The following is a 23,126-nucleotide window of genomic DNA, read 5'->3' on the forward strand; positions in this document are numbered from 1 at the left end:
GGGTTGGGGCGCACCCAGCAAGCAGCGAGAGTCGCGGTGTCCCGGGCGCTCGCTGGCACCGTGGCCGCGGCGGCCGGCCTGGGAGCCAGGAGGGCGAGGCGCCTGCACCTTCGGGGCCAGATTGGAGTTCGAAGAGTGGCGGGGACCCCAGAAGCTCCGGGCCGGGGCGATGGCTGCAGCCTCGGGAGGGTATCTGCCGGATCGAACCCCGGGAAAGGGAAGCAAAGGCATGGAACCTCCGCACACTGGATGAGAATCCATCTTCCACTCGAGCTGGGAATAGACTTTGTAAAAGATATTATGTAATGGAGTCTCGGGAACCCTGAGACCTCTCCAGCGAAGCTGAAGTGAATTAATTAAGTGCTTTAAACGGTCTTGGTAAATATTCCGCGGGAGCTGGGGAGGACTGTTGGGATGGCTGTAGCTTGAGTTGAATTTGAACTGTCCTCATTCTGGGTTTTGTCGCTCTGCTGTCTGCGCCAAGGTGCTGTGTTACGGGAGGGAGTGACTGGAAAGTAGCAAAGCTGCATCTTTCTCCCTGGAGTAAGGCCGAAGATTGGATGACTACACGCCTTGACGTGACACTATCCCCGCAGATCTCATGCACCATGAACGCCATATGACATTGCCGTTTTCTTTCTCAGTTCATGGACAAAAGTGGTGGGTGTTCATTGTCTTCATTGTCAATGCATTAATAAAGAAGATGTGTGGCACATAGACTTTGTGATAAATCAGGTAAAGAAGCAACGGAAGTGATGCAAAATGCACCGTGTGGAGATGGTTTCTCTTCAGTGGTTGTCAGAAAAGGTCCTCGTCATGATGGCTCTGTCACTGATGGGATGTGAAGTAGTAATCCGCTCCGTAGTGGCCTGCCATTCACAAGATGGGTACCAAAGTGAATAACATTAATTAATTGACCAAAAAATGACTGTGGTCAATGGGGGAAAAAATCGATCCCGTGGCAGGTGTGAAGTGGGAATGGCTGGCCCACCCTCTGATCCAAGATGGTCTGGCTGCAGGAAGGTGGCAGCCAAGTGGATTCTGAAAATCGTGACTAATGAACCCAAAGTTAATAGCTGGCAGTGCAAGGAAAGAGGAAACAACGCTACCTTTGAAATTTTATGTTTGTGGAACAAATTTATACTTATGATAAATATTTTAGTTTAACCGCTCTCTCTAATCCTGAATCCAAAAGCCAGAGTTACCAGTGGAATATTCCCCCATGATTGGCATCAGAAACTAAACATTTCTCGTGTCATATTTCTTTGTCGAAGGAGAGGAAGAGGCTTATTAATTATCACTGATTATTATAGGGCCACAAGGAAGATGTTCAACAGTGGAAAAGGGAGTGAGCACTGCATTTTCTAGAGGGGTTTAAAGAGTTGTTGCAATGAAATAATTCCTGCAGTTGTGTGGGAGGTCAGATTAGATGATCTCCAAAGGCCCTCATACCCACAGGGTCCATAATAAGTGTTAAGTGGCAAAATCATTTAAAATATGCTAGGTTTTCTATTAGAAAAACCGAAGAGACTGGGCGTGGTGGCTCATGCCTATAATCCCAGCACTTTGGGAGGGCCAAGGTGGGCAGATCACTCGAGGTCAGGAATTTGAGACCAGCCTGGCCAACATGGTGAAACATGGTGAAACCCTGTCTCTATCAAAAATACAAAATTGAGCTGCGCGTGGTAGTGCGTGCCTGTAATCCTAGCTACTCAGGAGGCTGAGGCAGGAGAATCGCTTGAACCCAGGAGGTGGAGGTTGCAGTGAGCCGAGATTGTGTCCTTGCACTCCAGCCTGGGCAACAGAGCATGACTGTGTCTCAAAAGAAAAAAGAAAAGAAAAACAAAAAAACTGAAGAGAAATAAAATACACATTGTTAAACATTGTTCTTTCTTGTCACCAAACAAGGCAGCAGCCCTTCACTGTGGGATTTGCCAATGAACTGTCATCATTGCTCTGTGTTAAAAGGTCCCTTCCACTCTTGCAGAGGAGGTTATCTGTATTTCTGTTCAAATGCAAGTATAAAGACATTAAAATGTAGCAGATAACATTGTAGGACCTGACAGGAAAAGCCAAGGTCAGGTGATGAGAAAAAGGCAGAAGTGAGAAAGCTACTGTAGTTAGGAAAGAAGGAGGTAATAAACATTGTCAAAGTTTAGCTTCTATTTATTTTTAAGGGGATATATTAAGGATTAAGGAAAGCTACAGATGAGCACAGGCAAAGGATAATACGGAGATGACTATTCGTTGTTCCTGGGACTTCAGAGGTAGAACCATCTGGAAGGTAGATGGACAGATACAAAATGGGAAAGGTTGACTTCTCACAGGAATTCAAGTCAGGTTTAGAAAGGACTGGGGAGATTCTTTACGACGAAGATGATTGTATCAGCTCAAAAAGAAAAAAAAAAATCAAGTTACATTACACATGCCCTTTGCCATAGAATTAATAGTCATAGAAGCAATAGAGAAAATAGGATTCCTTGAAGCCAGTAACTGGTGGCATATGAGAAACGTGCAAGGTCCTGGCAGCTTTTCTGAAACCAGTGTGTGAATCAGGAGCTCAGTTACGAAACAGCTCTTTCTTCTCTGGGATCCAGGAGAGATGGTAATAAGGTAGTGAGAAGCCGAGGCAATGATATTGAGGCTCAAATATAAAAGTACTTTCTTATCTTCTGAGACCAGACTAAGGTTACAGAAAGAGTTCGGGCGAGCCCAACATGATGACAATCAGGTGTCACGGGTGAAAGTGGCTAGGAAGAATTACCTGAAATTGAATGGACCCTGAAAGTCATGAACGAATGTTAAGAATTAGAGCCACACATGAAATACGGTTTAATGCCTCTCTTTCTGGGAAGCCTTCTTGAGCTTCTTTATCTGTTCTACAGCATTTGTAAGTACCTCTGCTTGCAGCATTTGTCGTGTTGCATTATAAATAGCTATTTAAATAACTCTGAACCCAATTAGCTTGTCAGCTCATTGGAGAGGGCAGGACTTATAAAAATGCATGCATGAATGAATTCAAAAACGGAGAGAGTGAAGAATTACAGACAAAAAGATATTTGAATATTGTCTGCAGCCCTTCTCTTGGTTTTAGTAAATACCTCAAAATCAGTACTTGAAAGGGATGGTAGGGGCAGCTGGGAGTCATCGAAGCTGGGGTGAGGGAGGGGTCGGGGAGTCAGGGAACAGGTCTGGAAGGAACCAGGAATTATGAAGTATTTCTGATGGAGGTCTAGAAGAAGAGATCGTCTGCCCTCTATTGGCCACCCCGGGAATTAATACATTGTTGAAAATGTCTGAAAATCACAGTGCCCATTTTTTGGCCTAAGCAGAAAGTGGAAATGAGAGGGCAATAAACAGAATGTTAGTATGAGACCCCACCTTACCGATACAGTGTCTAGTCCAGCCTCCCACCTATAGTCACACTCTCTGGGATTTGCCTGCTGTTTGTATTTTTTCTTCCTGAAATGAAAAGAAAAATGTAGAAGTTGCCTTTGAGTTTGATTCACATACTGTTGGAATTGAGTTGCACAAGAGAAGAAACCTCATTGTGTTACGAAAATGTTGCATACGTATTAGAAAGTGCTACAAATAAAACAAGGTAACAGGTCTGGCCGGTTTCACCCTCTTATGCCACCTCTCTGGTCTCCTCAGCTGGTATCACTTATATATGGGTTCTCACTTAATCTAGGCTTGGCCACTGCAGTGATACAGACAGACCCTAGTTTGGAGGCCCAACCGTCTGCATCTTGGGCTCTGAATCTGAACTTGAACTCTATTACCACGCCATAATACTTTATTTTTGCTAAGTGGGTTCTTATTTACTCTGCCTGTGAATGATAGCTACTGCAGGACTACCAGAAGGGTTACAAGACATCGGCACAGAACACAGGTTTTCTTTGAGGTTTGGCCTAGGATCCTGAAACACACACACACACACACACACACACACACACACACACACACACACACACACACACGGTCTCTCTCTGTAGAAGTTTAAACAAGGTATTTATCCTTTCTGAATCTGTCTTCTCTGTAAAACAGGGACAAGAATACCAACCATACAGAGTATCCTGTGGATAAAATGATTATTTGCCTTTTCTATTGTTATCTTTAGAGTCCTTCTAATTGAGTGTCTCCTCAAGTTTTATGCTTGAGCTGGAATCCCTGCTCTCTGATATCTCAGCATTCATTGCTGTGCAACATCTGTTGGATCAGATATTGCATTTTTTTTCCTTCTTAGGATCTTCTGTTGGCCCTGTTTTGACAGTGTGTCTCATCTTGGGGTTTTAGCCTCTGTGATATTTTCTCAAACCCATTTCGGTTTCTGACTTATTTTAAAGAGCAGTAATTGGTAATGATAATAGTAATAGCTAACACTAATAAAGATCTTATTAATTGCTAGTCAACATGCTAGATGCTTCATATAGTTTATTTTAAGTAATCTATGGCAGAGTCCTGTAAGACCACTGGTTTCTATTATGTCTAGTGCCTTATGTTGTCTTCATTTTTTACAGGCGAGGAATCTGAGGTATAGGAGATTATGAGGTATAGGAGGTTGCCAAGGTCTCAGAGCTGTGTGTACAGATATTAAGCTTAGAACCCAGTCCTATTCTGCCTTAAGGGCCTGTGTATTTAACTACCTCAATTCAGTAAGTTGGGTAACGGTGAGCTGCTCTTCTTTTCAGTTTTGTTGTTTTGTATGGGCCTCATTTAAAATTGCTAACATCTATGACAATATCTTGTCTTCTTTGCTAATTTGCATATAAAAAGTTTAAATACTGATGAACGTTTTCTCAAAATGGAAATAAGACCATTGTTTTTCTAACTACTGAATAACAAATATTTATATAATGTTTGCCATGTGCATATTTTAAAATTACCTTAAAATATTACCACATTTAATCCTCCATATAACCTGATGAGGTAGGTAATGCATTTTACAGGTACATTTACACCTATTTAAAAGGAAAAATTGGGCTGGGTGTGGTGGCTCATGCCTGTAATCTCAGCAGTTTGGGAGACCAAACTGGGTGGATCACTGGAGCCCAGGAGTTTGAGACCAGCCTAGGCAACATGAGGAGACCCCGTATCTACAAAATAATAATAATAATGAATTAGCCAGGCATGGTGGGGTGTGCCTGTACTCAGGAGGCTAAGGTGGGAGGATTGCATGAGCTTGTGAAGTTGAGGCTGAGGTGAGCCGAAATTATACCACTGCATTCCAGGCTGGGTGACAGAGAGAGACACTGTCTCTTACTTTTCCAATAAAGGAAAAATTGGAATTCAAACTCAGGCAGTATGGGGACAGAATCCACTCTATGCGATATTACTTCTAATATATATATATATTTTTACAAATACATGCTTACTGGGGGAAAAATGAGAAAAGACAGACAAGAAAAAAAGAAGAAAGAAAAACTTCACCTATAATGGTTTTATCTCAGGTGAGATAAAACCGCTGATAACATTTGTGACACATCCTTGAAGGTTTATTTTCCCCATATAGTATAAAATATAAAATGGGATATGTATCTAGCTCATAATTGGCTTTAACTTTCACATATATGTGCATGTTGATCTTTAGAATCAATAACTGCATCCTTTTTACCATTGATGATTATTCCACTGAATGTACATATTGCGTTATATTTAACTGATTCCATATTAACATAAATTTAGAGGTTTTGTGTGCTTTACATTTTCACTATTATAAACAAAGCTGCAATACATTTCCTTTTAGCCAAATCTTCCAACACTGGTCCATTTATTTTCCTTGGCAAATTCCTAAAGTGAAATTGTTGTTTGGGGATCAAAAGTTATGCACATTTTGACATGCATTGCCAGATTGCCTTCTAGAAACTTATTCACACAAATTTCCTCAAACACTTAATGAAAGTTCCCATCTCTCCAGTGTAGAGGCCCTTCAGGTTAAAAACCATTTCTTGTTGCTTTAAAAGCACCTTATATTGTAAAGCTTTAAAAATTTTTTAACATAAAAAATTGCTTTCACATTTATTATTTCATTCGATCCTTCAACATTAGGAGAGTTTAGCTGTGGATCACCAAATGTTTTAACCTTACAAATTGCCAAATCATGTAACCTGGCAAATTATTTGCTGTGTGGTTTTTAAATAAAGTGTTATGTACTCAATTAAAATTTTCTCCTAAGAAGGAGTGCTTTTTATAAAACTGAACTAATAAAAGGGAATAAATTATTGAGATCATCCAAAGGTTAAGGAAATTTATCCTGTGCTTATAGACATTTTTTCCGGAAAGTTGGAAAAAACAAGTGTAAGCAAATTGAGAAGAGAGGACCCAGTCATGCATTATAGTGAAGAGGAGGAATTTCCATCTGTTGCAGTGCTACCCACCTCTCTGTCTTTTCTTTCGACCCCACTGCTTGTTCTACTATGTGCTTTCAATAACCTGAAGAGTCAAACATCCAAATTGTAGAAATTCTTCCCCAAATCTATGTGGCATCTGTGTTAAGAAATACAGCTCAATTTATTTCAACAATGACATCATTGACATACACATTTGTGTAATGTTTTGGAATTGCCTTGTGTAGTCCCTTGAGAAATCAGACACATCGTTTGTCCTATCTGACCCAACATATAATAAACATATTATGAAGAACATGTAGTGAAGCAGATTATCTTCATTCACCGAACTGGCTCTAATTTACTTCTTACAATCTTTATCAAACTCACCCTCAAAAGAAGATTTACCACTGTTGAGAGTATTATAAAGAACCAAAGCATGTTCTAGAGAAAGTATCAAAAGAAGAGTTTTTAAATAAAAGTAGGCATTGATGGTATCCATGGAACAAGTAGACAGCTTTTCCAAGTAACTGCTGGCAAATGGACACCATGCATTTGAATGTAAATTCTGGTATTACGATGTTCTTCAGAATACTGATATTTTGTGCTGATATCCTATATATCATGCAACTGCTTCGTCATTCAAATGAGAATTCATTACCTATTTTCAGGTGGGAAATGGTGGTGCTCACCAGTGTCTCTGTTCCTTCTCTTCATTTCTGACACACAGCTAGACGACACTTACCAGCTTTCTTGCGGTGAACTGGAGTCATGAAATGTGGATGGAAGTGATAGGGATCTTTTTCAGGGCTGGCCTCAGAGCCCTCTCCACAGTCCTGCATATTGTCTTATTCCCTTTCTGCTGGCTGGCGGCAGGACTTTGCATAGAGAACTCTGAAGCACTGGAAGAGTCTGGAACCACTAGATGGATGGATCCTGGGTCCTTGAATGACTGCATGAAGCGGACCTCTCACGTACATACACACACTTCATTCAATTTCAGTGGTCTCTGATTTGAGTGACAAATGAATATTTACTGTGATAAGTAACTGAGATTTCAGGCTTGTTATAGCAATTAGCCTCCCCTCACACAATTTTGGCTTAAATAGAAATAACATTGGCCAGGTGCAGTGGTTCACGCCTGTAATCCCAACACTTTGGGAGGTCCAGGTGGGCGGATCACTTGAGGTCAGGAGTTCAAGACCAGCCCTGGCCAACATGGTGAAACCCCATCTCTACTAAAAGTACAAAAATTAGCCAGGCATGGTGGTGCACACCTGTAATCCCAGCTACTTGGGAGGCTGAGGCAGGAGAATCTCTTGAACCCAGGAAGTGGAGGTTGCAGTGAAGAGTGGAGATCGTGCCATTGTACTCCAGTGACAGAGTGAGACTCTGTCACAAAAAAAAAAAAGAAATAACATTAAACATTTATTCATGTTCTCAAAAAAAATGCAATTTGACATGTACTTACAACTCACCTGCATTTGTTTGTTGACTATGTAATGAATGTGTGAAGATTAGGTTACCAATCCTGGCATTTAAATTATTTTCCGTATCAATATTCCAAGTAGGTCTTAGCATTTTATTACTACTGATTAATATAAATTAAATAATATAAAAACCTTTCACTTTACTCAAATGGGAGAATGGCCATCTCTATTATGCTACCCAGTGGGTTTTAGTTCCTGAACTTTCACACTCTCAGACCATCTCTGCTCATGACTTTATTGTAGGTAACCAAGATCCTATACACTCAAAAGAGAATGAGACTCTTCAAAACCCCATTTTCTCCCTTTCACAAGTCCTTCAGATCCACAGGGTTATTATGAACTATAAAATTAGTACCACTTCCTATTTATCGTTTAAAGAATATTTTGAAATTTTGATATCAGGTTCTAAGGTTATCATATCCATATTCCTTATCATTATTTTTGATAGCTTAATGTGTCTTGATCATCTTATTGGCTATATTTGTTATATTTCACCAACTTTTTCAACCTCAAACTAAAGTTCATACAACAAATCCAGTTCATTGCCTAAAAGCTAGTTGCCAATGAATTACGACTGGGTAAATGACTACTGGTTTGAGATTAGCCAGAAAAAATGGAACATTGAGCTCATAAGGCATGAAACCATGCAGAAAAAATTATAAGAAATAGATTCCGAGAGTGTTTCCATCATCAACTGATTATTGCCAAAGACCATGTCATGTTTCCCATTTAGATTTTGCCAGGAAGAAAAGCTAACCAGCAATGCCAATCACAGGTGTTTGAAGAAGAGGATTTTTCAATTTTTCCTTGACAAGCAATTGATTACATTAGGAATGTCCTCAATGATGATGAGGCGTTGTGCTACAAGGTGCTGTAATAGAACAAACTCTTGGAAATCAAGTTGACCTGGGGTCAAATTCTGACTGTGTTTGTCACTGTCGCTGTGAGTTTGAGTAGGTTGTTTGAATTTCCTTTCTCTCACCAGTCACTTAGGAAATTAGTATCTACAGGATTCTGAGCATATAATAGATGCTCAATGATTCTCCTAGCATTTCTTGTAATTTGCTTTTTAAAAATTGTAATAGGGTTAGCTATTCACTGAATGTTTGCTACTTTCAAAAACTTTGTGAGATGGGCCCTAGTCTGGTTCTAAAATATAGGGGTACTTTTAGTCTGTGTGAGACTCAAAGCCAAGGACTTCACTTCATAATCACTATGCTCCCTTGGCAGTCTGCAGTTATCCTGTCATGTCACTTACCTGTCTCCCCACTTAGGGTGCATGATTTCTTATTGGGCAGGATAGGAACTCTGAAGCCAGGAAACTGAATCCTGCTTTCCTAATCTGTAGACTGATTGCAAAAATAAATGTCACTTCTCTTGCACTCAAAGGACCTACTATCTAGTGTGGGCAATTGGTAAATCAACATTTTCAACATAGTGCAGTAGATGTTTACCAAATCAGGTCTACATGAGGAAACTGGGGAAAGTTTCACAAAATTCTCTTTTACAAAAGAAAAGATAGTTGGATTGGATCTTGAAGGAAAAATAGATATTTACCAGGTTTATAGGGTAAGGGAGGAAGAGGAAGAGATTCCAAGCCGAAAAACAAAACCAAAAATAAACAAAACAAAAACAGTGAAGTAGCCTAAAATAGAGTTTGGAACATAGTAGGTATTCAATAAATGTTGAAAGAAGGAAGAGAACGTAGACCTTTGCAATAGAAGGAAAAATTAACTTTGAGGCAACTGGTTGCTCAGTGGTAAATGTTAGGAGAGAGGATGGTAATTTTGGGCTGGATGATAAAGTTCCAAAATCTGCAGCAGAGTTTAGACTTCATCCTGTAGGGTTTCAGAGACAAGTGGAACTTTGAGAGACAAGTGACCTCATCAGATTCCCATTTGTAAAGATACCATATTGCACTGATTTTAAGACATACTTTTAAAATATTTTAACAATTCTAAAAGTAAGATGCATCCTACATTTAATGGCATATTATAGTTTGACAGTGTGAATTTTCTTTCTCGGTAGTGTATAAAGTAACATCTTTGCTTACAAATGATGGCATTTTTAATAGAAGATTAAAATTATGGCAGTAGAGTAACAGAAGAACAATGAGTGGAAACAAGGAAATCCATTGGGAGATTTATCAAATAGCGTAGCTGTGGGATAATGAGCAGTGGTGTAAAACAAAATATGCATTGATAGATTTTAAAATTCCAAAATAGATTAAGAGTTTCTGAATTTGATGGATTAAATCTACCTTTTGGTTTTCCATTTTGTTATTTACTTTGCTTTGCTGCACAGCTAGAACCTGAAGAAAGCTCCTAGCTTTTCACTAAAACCATGATTCTCAGGTGAATAACTTAAGTATAAATAGTATTATTTAATATCTGTTAGGCACTGAAAATTTTCAAGGAAAGTACAAGCCCTGTGTACTAAGAAGGACTACTTTTAGTACTGTATCCAAGGGTGTCTGCTCTTTTCTCTGAGATTTCTTGTAAGAAACACAAAAAGTTTAAAAGCATTGGAAAAGGCTTCAGATATCCCCAGATCCAACTCTTTCATTTTGTAGATGAGGAAAATGAAATCATGGGGTGCTGATGACTTTACATTTGCTGACTCTTAGCAGCGGGAGTAGTTTGGAATAGTTTGGAACCCTCCTCCACCATCCTGTGTATCAGCAGGTTACCTGTTTATTTACCTCTGGATTGGCTCAGACTCCAGTTCTAGTCTTGAGCGGACAGTACAAAAGTATCTTCTACCCCAATTGCCACTATTTAAAGTTAATAAATTTGTTACCAGTTCCCTCTCTTTTTACTGTCTCGTTATTACTTTTGCCTGGACACCGGGTTGTGTGCATTCTAACCTCTGCTGATTAGATGATGGTGTCTGGGATAGGGCTCTATGGCCTGGGCATTTGCTGCCTACCTCACCTTTCCCTTCTTCTCTCCCCTCCCCTCCCCTCTCCTCCCCTCCCTCCCCTCTGCTCCCCTCTCCTTTCCTTTCCTTTTTTCCTTCCTTCCTTCCTTCCTTCCTTCCTTCCTTCCTTCCTTCCTTCCTTCCTTCCTTCCTTCCTTCCTTCCTTCCTTCCTTCTTTCCTTCCTCTTTCCTTTCTTTCTCTCAACAGGGCTCAGGTGATCCTTCCACCTCAGCCTCCTGAGTAGCTGGGACTACAAGCATGCGCCAACATGCCTGGCTAATTTTTCTATTTTTTTGTAGAGGTGGGGTTTCACCGTGTTGACCAGCCTGGTCTCTAACTCCTGAGCTCAAGCAATCGGACTACCTCAGCCTCCCGAGGTGCTGGGATTATAGGTGTGAGCCATTGCGCCCTGCCTAGTGCTTTGAGTTTCTGATGGGCACCACCTGTCTTTCTGTGCACCAGACACTATCATACTACCCTGAGGCACTTTGCCTGGTACCAGAGTAGCAGTCTCTAGCATACAGAACTCTGCCAAAGTACTATTTTTTACCTTCATCTGATTTTGTATGTGGCATGCCAGGGGTAGCCCTATTGGATATTTACTTTTTTCTCCATGCCTCAAATTCTGGCATCCTTATTCAACATGAAACCCCCTTCTTATCTCTAAGAAATACTATGTGCCAGTAGGGTATGCAGTGCTGTGGTCCTTCTTATTGGTTGGGCCAACTTTTTTATTCACCAGGAATCCTTTCTAATTGACCTCATTGGTCAGGCATCCGTTCTGATTAATCAGTGCTCATGCATTTTAGTTCTTAAATATTTTTACTCTCTCCTCTGCTTCCTAGCAACCATTAATTGAGCACATGAAACTGACTGTATGTGAAATGCTTTGGATATCTCATCTCTTTTAACCCTCATAGTAATCTCATCATAAGGTGTGATCAGATAGATTTTACAGATGGGGAACTGAGGTTCAGAGAAATTACATAAATATTCTGAGGACATAATCCATGTGCCTGGGTTAGCATTCAGATCTGGGACTCGGTGACTTCGTGCCTCACTGTGGCACTGTAGTGCTCTCAATCTGGAACCAACTCATTGTACACTGAATCTGGTCTGTTTATCTTATTCCACATTAGAACATCCTGCTAGGTTGTAAGGTACCTCCATGTCCTTACTTGCTGCTTTGGGTGGTGGCCATTTACCTTATTCAGAACCATGAGTTCACCTAAGGCCTACTGACCAGTAGAGCTTCTAGGTCTTTCCCATCTCCCTGTCTTCTTAAATGCTGAAATGGCCAGGGAAATGAGACAAACTGGCCTAAAGTGATAAATTGATTTCATCATTGTCCTGTTCCTCAGCTATCTAAAGCCTGTCTAGGTGATGCAGGTACTGCATATGTCAATGTCAGAACTGTGCAAATGCAATATATCCTTGTAACAAACCTGCACATGTACCCCCAAATCTAAAATAAAAGTTGAAATTATATTAAAAAAATTTAAAAAAAGAACTGTGCAAAGATTTAAACATCTTTCTTCTTGTTACATTCTGAAAGCCACCAAAGGAGTAAAGGGAGAATTCCCTTTGGTCTGTTTCTCATTCTAAACTTTTTTTTTTGTTTAAGTTCCTAAAATAAAATTGTGGGAGTCTAAGTATATCATCAGGGAAGCTTATCTGCAAGTAGAGCAGTAAAATACTCATTTAAAACTCATTTAAAAAGTGCCTTAGACTGGGTACAGCGATTCACAGCTGTAATCCCAGCACTTTGGGAGGCCGAATGGGGTGGATCACCTGAGGTCAGGAGTTCAAAACCAGCCTGGCCAACATGGTGAAACCCCGTCTCCACTAAAAGTACAAAACTAGCTGGGTGTGGTGGCACATGTCTGTAATCCCAGCTACTCAGGAGGCTGAGGCAGGAGAATCGCTTGAACCTGGGAGGTAGTAGTTGCAGTGAGATGAGACAGCACCATTGCACTGCAGCCTGGGCAACAAGAGCAAAACTCTGCCTCAAAAAATAATAAATACATAAATTAATTAATTAGAAAGAAAGAAAGAAAGAGCCTTAAAGTACACTTGGTGTTCTAAATGTGAACAGATCATGAATCTAAAATATTCCAATTTAATATTTACTGAGCACTTGAATTGCTCCCAACTCTTTTCTACATACTTTATGTGCATCCTCTCATTTAATTCCCCAACAATCTATGTAAGAGGGACTATTATTATCTTCATTTTAAAGATGAGGAAACTTAGGCACAGATTAGTTAAATAATGTCTTAGATAACCTAGGTTATATGTGGGAGGCTCAGGATTTGAAGATAGGCAATTTGATTCCAAAGCACAAGCTCTTGATATAACCTAAAGAATGATAATGTTTTATTTAAACAGATATACAAGAATCAGATAAACAGATGAATGTTGCTTTTCAAAGCACTAGCACTGTCACCTTGGAAAAATATACCCTTTCTAAGAATGTTGACGTTTCTCAAAATGTTTTTGCAACTGATATCTTATCTACTTACAAATCTACAAACAAACTAGACTTGTTAGGTTTATATCTTTGATTTGATGAGAAACACTATTACCTTAGTATAAAGATAGTTTCTTTATAAAAATTGGTGAATATTGCTCAACCCATGGAAATATACAAGAATAGGTAACTTCCCAAAAAAGAAATATAACTCACCCATGAACTTATAAAACAATGAGAAAATGCTTTTTATCTATCAAATGACAACTAGTTCTAAAGACTAGCAATATCCAGGATTGGCAAGAATGGGGGCAATAAAGACTTTCATGAATTATTGGTGATAGTATAACTTGGTACATTTTTTCTGGAAAGCAGTTTGGAAACATGTATCAAAATATTAGCTGGACATATCCTGATTTAGATATCACAATTCCAAGAAAAAAATTCTTATTCCCAGAATACTCATTCTAAGACAATTTCTTATTCTAAGAACTCTTTTACAAAGAAGGTAATAAGGGCCCGGCACAGTGGCTCACACCGGTAATTCCAGCACTTTTGGGAAGCAGGCCTTCCTGGCTTGAAGCCAGGAGCTCGAGAACAGCCTAGGCAACATAGCAGGAACCCGTCTCTACAGAAAATTAAAAAATTATCCCGGTGTGGTGGTATGTGCTTGTATTCCCAGCTACTCAGAAAGCCGAGGTGGGAAGATTGCTTGAGACCGGGAGGTTGAGGCTGCAGTGAGTCATGATTGTGCCACTGCACTCTAGGTCAAGGGCACAAATATCTAGGAGCCAGGATGTTCATCATAGTGTTGTTTATAGTTGAAAATTTGAAAATAACTAAATGTTGAGTAATGGAGTGTTGACTAAATAAGTCTATGTAATGGAAAATTATAGTTATTTTCTGATGATGTGCTTCCATATTTATTGTTTTGCAAAGATATCTGTGATATATTGTTGATGTTAAAAATGCAGATAATAATATAATAATTATGGTAGAATCTCAACTTATATCATTTTATTTATATCTGTATTCATCTCCATAGCTATCTACACAAAATCAGACAGATATTGACACAGTTCTGGAAAAGATATTCACCAATATATGAAGTATTATTATCTTTGTGTGTTAGGATTTTATACAATTTTTATTGTCTTCAATATATTTTTATATTGTTAAATCTTTATTTTATAGTATATTTTCTCTTTATAGTTAGGAAAAACAATAACTCTGCATTTTAAATAATTACTGTTATCCAGGCGAATCATTCACAGTCTTTACTGGACACAGGTCACAATAATTTTACATTGTTTTCAAGAAATGAAATACACTCACAAATGAAGTGAACTTGCCATATCTGAAGACATTCTTTTGTCATGTGAAAGATTAGTCTCAAAAGAGAATTTGCAAAATTGTTTCATAGCATTATGGAAATAAGAGTCTCCAAATGATCATGGCACTTCAATTCTCAACATTTATTTGGAGGTATATTTCTGGACTATTTGTTAACAAGATCATCTCACTGCTTTTATTATTGTACCTCATTTGCTCTGTTTATTCACATCAGCTTTCATAAAAAATTTGAGAGCTGAGGCCTAAAGAAATTCTCTCACCCGGTAGATGAACAAGCTGTAATTTTTTTTAGCTTTGGCATGCATTGGTAAATGAATGCATATTTTCACTTGCTTGACCAAGCTCAGGAATCTGCAAGTCTGCTAACATTGCATTATGTGGATGATGCCCTGAATAATACCATGTGCCCTGTTGCAAAAGCTGAAGATGCGCTTGTGGAATTTATTTTATTCCGATTTATGAGGACTGCTGCACACAAATAGATTATTGTAGTGTCTGTGATTAATGGGACACCACACGGCTGCGTGGACTTCATAAATCATTTGATGCAATGTCTGAGTGAATTTTACTTGCAAAATCAGTTTCAATCAGCTTGACTTGAAAACTAGGTAAAGCAGAAGGAGGCATCTGATGGTGGGAGGTGTCTTGGTGGTGCAGCAGTCAGCACTGTGTCCAGTTTTATGTCTCTTGTTATCAGTGATGTGGAAGAGTGAATAAACAGCACGTTAATTAAATCTGCAGATGGAATTAGAAATGTCACAAATGCTGAGAAGGCCAGGGAAATGATACAAATTGGCCTAAAGTGATGTGAGACTTGAAATAAAGGCCAAAAATACAACAGACTTGAGTGTGTGTGCACACACACATATACACACATGAATCAATAAGTGATTCGAGAAGTCAGCTAATTTCATAACTCTCTCAAGATTCCAAATATCATATGAAAACAATTTGGGAATAATGAATATTAAAAAATGCCTGTAGGGTTTTATTCTAAGATCAACATTTAGCATTTGTTTTGTTTTTAAAATAATGATTTCATTGCTGTTTTGATACATAAGTAATACATATTCATTATAGAAGAATAAGAAGATACAGATCAACAACAAATAAAAAATATCATCTATGATCCCACTGTTAGTGGGATATATAATCATACATGTATATAAACAAAAATGAGAAAATGAGATCATACTGCATATTTAATTTGGTATCCAACGCTATTCATGTAAAAATATTTCCTTTTTAAAAGGCCAGGTTTCTGAGAATCTTGCTTGATACTCACCTTTCTCTGGCTCATTGAATTTATTACCTTTAATCTTAGTAATTGGAAGCTCTGAGAAAATTACAAAAGGCTAATATTTGTAAAGGCAAACACTGAAGAGAAAAAAAAGAAAAGGAATTTTCTTTGAATTCTCTACCTACTACTCAGAAATTCCTGACATTGCTAGCTAACCATCTATTTATCTTAACCCTAATGAGTCAGTCTTTCACCAAAAGCACAGTCACAGAACCTCCTCTGTCTTTCTTGACACTGTGGGGAGGATGGCCCCTGATCCTGAGAATTATTGGCAATTCAGTAGAATTGTTATGAACCAAGGAACATTACCACTTCCACAAAGGATTTAAAAGGAGAAGGCAATTCTCTACACGATTATTCACAATGGTCAAAGAAGATAGTAATCTAAGATAAATGCCTTTCATAGGGTTAGGTCAGAGGAAGGATGAAGGAGGGAAAAGGAAGAGAGAGAAGGGGAGGGTGGAAGGAAAGAAGAGAGGAAGGAAGGAAGGAAGGGAAGAAAGAAGGGAAGAAGAAGTCTGCTTTTTTCCCTTTGAAATGTAGCTTTGAGCATGCATGAATGTGTATATAAGATGGACTTTTATCTCTAAGGAAAACTGAATAAATGAAATAAAAGCCTAATTTAAAGTAACATAGGCAGAATCTGAATCCACTATGAATCAAACCTGAAAGTATAGGGGAAAGATTAAGAATCAAGAGAGACCGAAATGATTCTTCGAGGTAATTTAGGAACATTGAATTTGGCATCAGATAGGCTTAACAGGAGTTCAGCTTCCTCCTTCCTGGCTATCAGTTCTCGGTGAGGAGGATCACAGCCAGGCTGACCTGGGCTAACCTGTTCTCACCGTGGCCAGATGAAAGGGACAGAGCTATGAGCAGGTGTCAGGGTACCCAGATTTGGTTTTTCTGTCCACCACCCGGCTGTCACTAAGTGATTCCTATCACCTCTTTGAGCCTCAATTTTCTCACTTATGAAATGATGAGTTTGCCCTGGATCATCTCTAATGTCCTGTTCAGCAAGACCTGTAGTTCCGAATTTTGGCTACGCATTAGAATTGCCTTGAGAGCTCTTAAAATCCACCGGGCAAGGGCCTCGCTCCAGACCATTCATTTATATCAGAATCTCTGGAGTGGGTCGAAGAGACAAATATCAGTATTTGTATGATCCCCCAGTAATTCCAATGCGCTACCAAGGTTGGACATCTCTGAACAACACCAGACTATTTTTTATTCTTAAAAAATTAAAAAAATATAGCTAACACTCATTGGATGCTTGCTATACACCAGCAACACTTCATACACTATACTTCATTTAATCCTCCCAAGGACCCCAGGAGTTACAGTTTACCATTTCTCCAATACCATAGCTACACAAATTGAAGCGCAGAGTTGTTAGGTAATTAGTCTGAGGTTACCCAGCTAGTAAATAGCAAGCTAGAATTCTAACTTAGAATTCCGGAAGCCATGACCTAGTACCCTAGACCTTCCTGCACACTAAGTCATGCTGAAAATACAGAATCTGAACAGCCTCTTGTAAGCGGAGTGCAGCTTTGCATGTTTGGTAGTACTAGCATTTTTTCTGTAATATAAAACTGTGTGAGGATATTTCATTCTGATTCTACTTCCTGTCTCTACTTCCAATTTTACAACTTACTTTAATTTTTGCTTAGAGTGAGTGTGATATGGGCTGGGTTGTAAAGCATCTGCACAAGTATAGCCTCATGTAATGTTAACTACTGCTTATTATATAATGCATACTATGTGCTAGCCACCATCCTAGGTGCTTGTGTTGTAGTATATATTTTGCATGTATATATTTGTATATATTTATATTTATATATGTATTTTAAATGACCGCAATATATTGAATCTCCTATCAAGAAGTAGTGTCTATTACTTTACCTCTTCACTCTGGACTTGGTCATAGGCTTGCTTAAACCAGTGAGATATTAGCACCTGTGACATAAGGCTTGAAAAGTGCTTGGGCACGGGTGTGTGACCTTGCGTTTTCAGCCTTTAGAACCCAGTCACTCTGTGAAAAAGCCCAGTGAGGCTACTACGTGCGAGCGACACATGGCTCAGTCACTCCAGCCAAGTATAAGACGTGTGAGTGAGACCATGTGGGACCAGCCAGCCCAAGCAGACCTGTGAACTGACTCCCAGCACATAAATGAATCCAGGAGAGACCAGCAGAAGAACTGCTTGGTTGCACCCCATGCAAACTGTCAACACAAAAGAGTTATGAGCTGATAATTACAATTGTTGTCTCAAATTATTAAGTTGTTGGGAAGTTTTCTATGTATCAAAAGCTAACTGATACACATAGATTAACTTCATAATTTCTCATACAATACTATGAGGTCAATTTTGTCATCATATCCATTTTATAAATGGGGAAACTGGGTACAAAGAGGTTAAGTAATTTGTCCAAAGTCATTTAGCCAGGAAGTAGTTGCATGAGGATGTGAACTTAGGCTGGCTTTAAAACTCATGTTTTTAACATCTATGTAAGTGTATATCTTGTAAGAGCATGCTTTATTGCATTCATGCTCAATGATTTGGATGAGGAACAGCATCAAAAAAACCAAAACAAACAAACAAACAAACAAACAAAAAGAGCCAAACCTAAATAAATAAATAAATAAATAAATAAATAAATAAAAGTCATGACAGTGATGGTGTGACAAGCTTTGACTTCTCTGATCCCTCTTAAGGAAAGCTATTCATTTTCCCACCAGCACCATGACGGTGCTTTCTTAAAGCATGTGTACTGGCATTTCTCATCCTGTATTGTCTCATATTGATATAGTTGTTTCTTTTGATAACCTGGGATCTCTGTGTCTGATTTATACAGCCCTAGTGCCTGGCACAGAACCTGGGAAATAGTATAAGTTTAATAAATCCTGATAGAACAAATGGGTGAAGAAAAAAGAAGTAAACAAATGAGTAGCTTTCCTTAAGGGGGATCAGGGAAGTCAAAGCTTGTCACATCACCATTGTCATGACTTTTATTATTTTTTTCGTGTGTTTACTTTAAAAATGTGGGGGAATGCTCCTTTATTAACATTATTTTACATAGTTCCTTCATTGCTCTCTCTCCCCTCCCTTCCTTCCTCCCTCCCTCCCTTCCTTCCTTCCCATATCCTTCTATTCTTACAGCTTACCTACTGTGGAATATTCATCACAGCAGCAATTCATTGAGACTTCCAATCCATTGACTTTCCCTTTCCTCACCATCTCTGACCCACCCCTATCCTTTCCCTTCCCTCCACCTCCCACCATGTTCTCTTGTCTCTAAGCTTGTTCTCTTCTCAGCTTAGGGCCTGGTGCACGCTGTTCCCCCTGCCTGGCATACAGTTCTGCCTCATACCTGAATGACTCACTTCTAGTAATTTGTATTTCAGCCTAAAGATTACCCAGTCAAAGAAATCTCCTCTAACTACCCCATCTAAAACAGCCATTTGGTCTATCAAGCACAGCCATTACATAATCCTTTGCAATTCTCTGTAAAGCATTTATTATCAATAAGAGTTTTTCTTCTTGCTGATTTGTGGTCTGTCTTCATTAATTTCAGTATAAGCTCCATAAAAGCAGAGACCTTGTCTCTCTTGTTCCTTGAGAAACTGTGCCTGACAACAAAGTAGTTACTCAGTATATATCTTAAAAAGAGAGGAAAGAAAGGAAGGAAGGCATGAGAATTGCTTGAACTAGGGAGGCAGAGTCTACAGTGTGCCGAGATCATGCCACTGCACTCCAACCTGGGCCACGGAGGGAGACCCTGCTTCAAAAAATAAAACAAAAAAACTGTACATATTAATTATTACATGTCAGCTAAAGCTAAAGGGAAGAAAGATGCCCCTAGTTTCTATTCAAATAAAAGTCAACACCCATTCATTTGTATATATATAGTAGTCCTCCTTTAGCTGTGAGTTCATTTCTTCGGTTTTAGTTACCTGCAGGCAACTGACATCTGAAAGTATTAAGTGAAAAACTCCAAAAATAAATAATTCCTAAGTTTTTAAAAGAAAACAAAACAAAAAATCTGTACATATTTTCTTCAGGAAACTTGTAGTTTAACCTCAAATAAGAATTGGGAATAACGTCTTGAGTTTAATTTTAATTCAAAAATTGAAATGGTTATGAGTTGGAACTGGTGCAAATGGGGCTTAAAGTTTTTGTTTTTGTTTTTTCCATAAGGCAAAACAATTGAAGGGAGAATGTACAACCTACGGCTGATGTTCTCAACCATTTAAGACCACATTGTCCCTTTAATAACAAATATTTTGTAAGGTCCTTTATACTTTCTTTAGATGTAATTTATAGCTAACCCATATATATAAAGCTATATATATATATATTTCTCTCTATATATAGCTTTATATGTAGCTTTATATAGAGAGAGCTATATATATGGGTTAGCTATAAATTACACCTATATAACTATTATATGGATATATATTTATATATACATACTTTTATATACAAATTTATATATACATATAGCTCTCTATATAGCTCTATATATAGGTATAGCTATAAATTTATATTTATATGTTTAGATATACTATACAGTCTTAAAAATTAATATAATTCTCTAAAATAAGGATGAATTAAAAGAAAACAATTTATAGTAAAATACTCTGTATTTCAACATGGAAGTGTTTAGACACAATTCCATCAGAAGACACAGAACAGTAGGCATGTGCTTGCACCCCTGCACAGCATCTCCTGTGACTTTAACAGCTATGAATGCAGACTGGTATAGGTGCTATGTTGGTGACCTAAATTCCAGGAACAGCATTTCTTTGAGTGATATGTTTTATTTTTTTAGAACGGCAAAGAGTCATTTACCAAGAGCTCTTGGTAAAGTTTTAAAGTTAAAAAAGAACAACCTTTTATTTACTGATTGTTGCATTCCTGAAAAACTCAGTTTATATTAGGACTGTAAAACCACTTTGTGTTTATATGTAAAAAGCATTAGATTCTAGGCCGAGATAATTATAAACAACTTTTTGCTTTCATAAAAAAAGTCAGTAGTACATTAAAAAAAAAGGTGCAGGACATAGACAATTCTTTGTTTAAAGGACTGGTCCATAAAGTGTTGGAAGCATATTGTTCCGGTGGCCTGCCTACTGTGTGTCAGCAACACCACTCTCCTACAAACATTGTATCCGTAAAGCACTACCCCATAAAAAATCATTGGTATAGGTCATGTCCCACTAAGAGCGAGGAGAGAACTGTTTGTGATGAAGGAATGACCTTTTATTTTACATTGAAGTCGTCAAGCATCGTTGTGTAGGTAGGGCACTGCATAGCCCTAGAGGGCACTAGTTACAAAGACTGTGAGGCACCCTTCACCTATCGAATAGAAATCGTAAACTTGCTGGTGGCTCCGGTGATACTACCTGTGAGAACACAGTAGTTTCCTTTATCCATGGTTTCACTTGCTGCAGTGTCAGTTACCCCCAGTCAACCGCAGTCCAAAAATACTAAATGGAAAATCTCAGAAATAAACAATTCGTGTTTTACATTGCATGCTGTTTTAAGTAGCATGATGAAATCTCACACCTTCCAGCTCTGTTCCACCCAGGATGTGAACCATCCCTTTGTTTAGGTACCTATGCTGAATACACTACCCACCCGTTAGTCACTTAGTGGCCATCTGGGTTATCAGATTGGCTATTGTGGTATCACAGTGCTTGTGTTCAAGGAACTCTTATTTTACTTCATAATGGCCCCAAAGCACAAGAGTAGTGATGCTAGCAATTCAGATATGGCAATGAGAAGCTGTAAAGTGCTTTAAGTGAAAAGGTAGAGTCTGGGCACGGTGACTCACACCTGTAATCCCAGCACTTTGAGAGGTCGGGGTGAGGGGATCACTTGAGGTCAGGAGTTCGAGACTAGCCTGGCCAACATAGCAAAACCCAGTCTCTACTAAAAAGACAAAAATTAGCTGGCCGTGGTGGCAGGTGCCTGTAATCCCGGCTACTCAAGAGGATGAGGCAGGAGAATCACTTGAACCTGGGAGATGGGTGTTGCAGTGAGCCAAGCTTGCACCACTGCCCTCCAACCTGGACGACAAGAGAGAAACTCCATCCAAAAAAAAAAAAAAAAAAGAAAAGAAAAGGTGAAAGTAATTGACTCAATAAGGAAAGGGAAAAAATCAGTTGCTGAGGCTGCTAAGATCTACAGTAAGAACAAATCTATCCATGACATTGTGAACAAGGAAAAAGTAATTTCTTCTAGTTTTGCTGCTGCACTTCAAACTACAAAAGTTATAGCCACAGTGTGTGATAAGTGCTTAGTTAAGATGGAAACAGTATTAAATTATATCAGGTATGTATGTATGGGAAAAATAGTCTATATAGGACTTGGTACTATCTTCCATTTCAGATATCCGGTGGGGTTTTGGGAATGTATTCCGCAAAGATAAAGGGTGACTATTGTATCATACACATATTATAGATGACATGGAATTTTCTTTAAATAACTTGAATTTAGTAGTACTTAAAGTGATTTAGATTTTTTCATAAAAACCTACACAGTTTCATAAAAACCTACAAGATTAATTTCATATATTAAAAATGAAACTTTTAGAAATTTTTTAAAATTTAAAATTCCACGCACTCACAAGTCACAAGTCACATACATTCCTTGTCTTTTTCTAGGAAACCCTAGTCTATCAGAAGTTGGAATAAAACAAACCTTCAGGTACCCAGAATAAGCAAGGAACTTTCCGAATTAGAAAGCCAGTATAAATTGCAGATATGCTTGAAAAAATAATAGGTATGCTATTTTATTAGGATACTAACAGATATGGAAACACTATACACACAAATCAGAGATTGACTATCGTATATCACAAAGCAATTTATTTCTTTACAAAATGGATCTCTGATTTACAAAGGGGTTTACCTCATGCACATTTATAAAGCAAGCTTCCTTCTTACGGCATTTCCTTGGGGCACACTTCTTAAGAATCTGAATATTCATTTGACAGTATTTAATGAGTGTCTACAATGTGCCCCTCACTATGTTAGGCTGTTAATTTCAATTAAGACAAGACACTCTTTCTGTGCATGAACAGTTTCCAGTTTGTGAAGAAGGTACATAAACTAACAATTCAAGCACAATGTCACAAGTGATGAAATAAAAATTGTGAACCAAGTGCCAAGGGGAGAGTGCATGTAACTCAGCCTGGAGGAGATGGTGAGAGCCTTATTGAAGGGATGGCAGTTGAATTGAGTGTGAAAAACCTAGTCATTGG

This window comes from Macaca fascicularis, chromosome 13 (genome assembly GCF_037993035.2).
Source record: "Macaca fascicularis isolate 582-1 chromosome 13, T2T-MFA8v1.1".
Classification (NCBI taxonomy): Eukaryota; Metazoa; Chordata; class Mammalia; order Primates; family Cercopithecidae; genus Macaca; species Macaca fascicularis.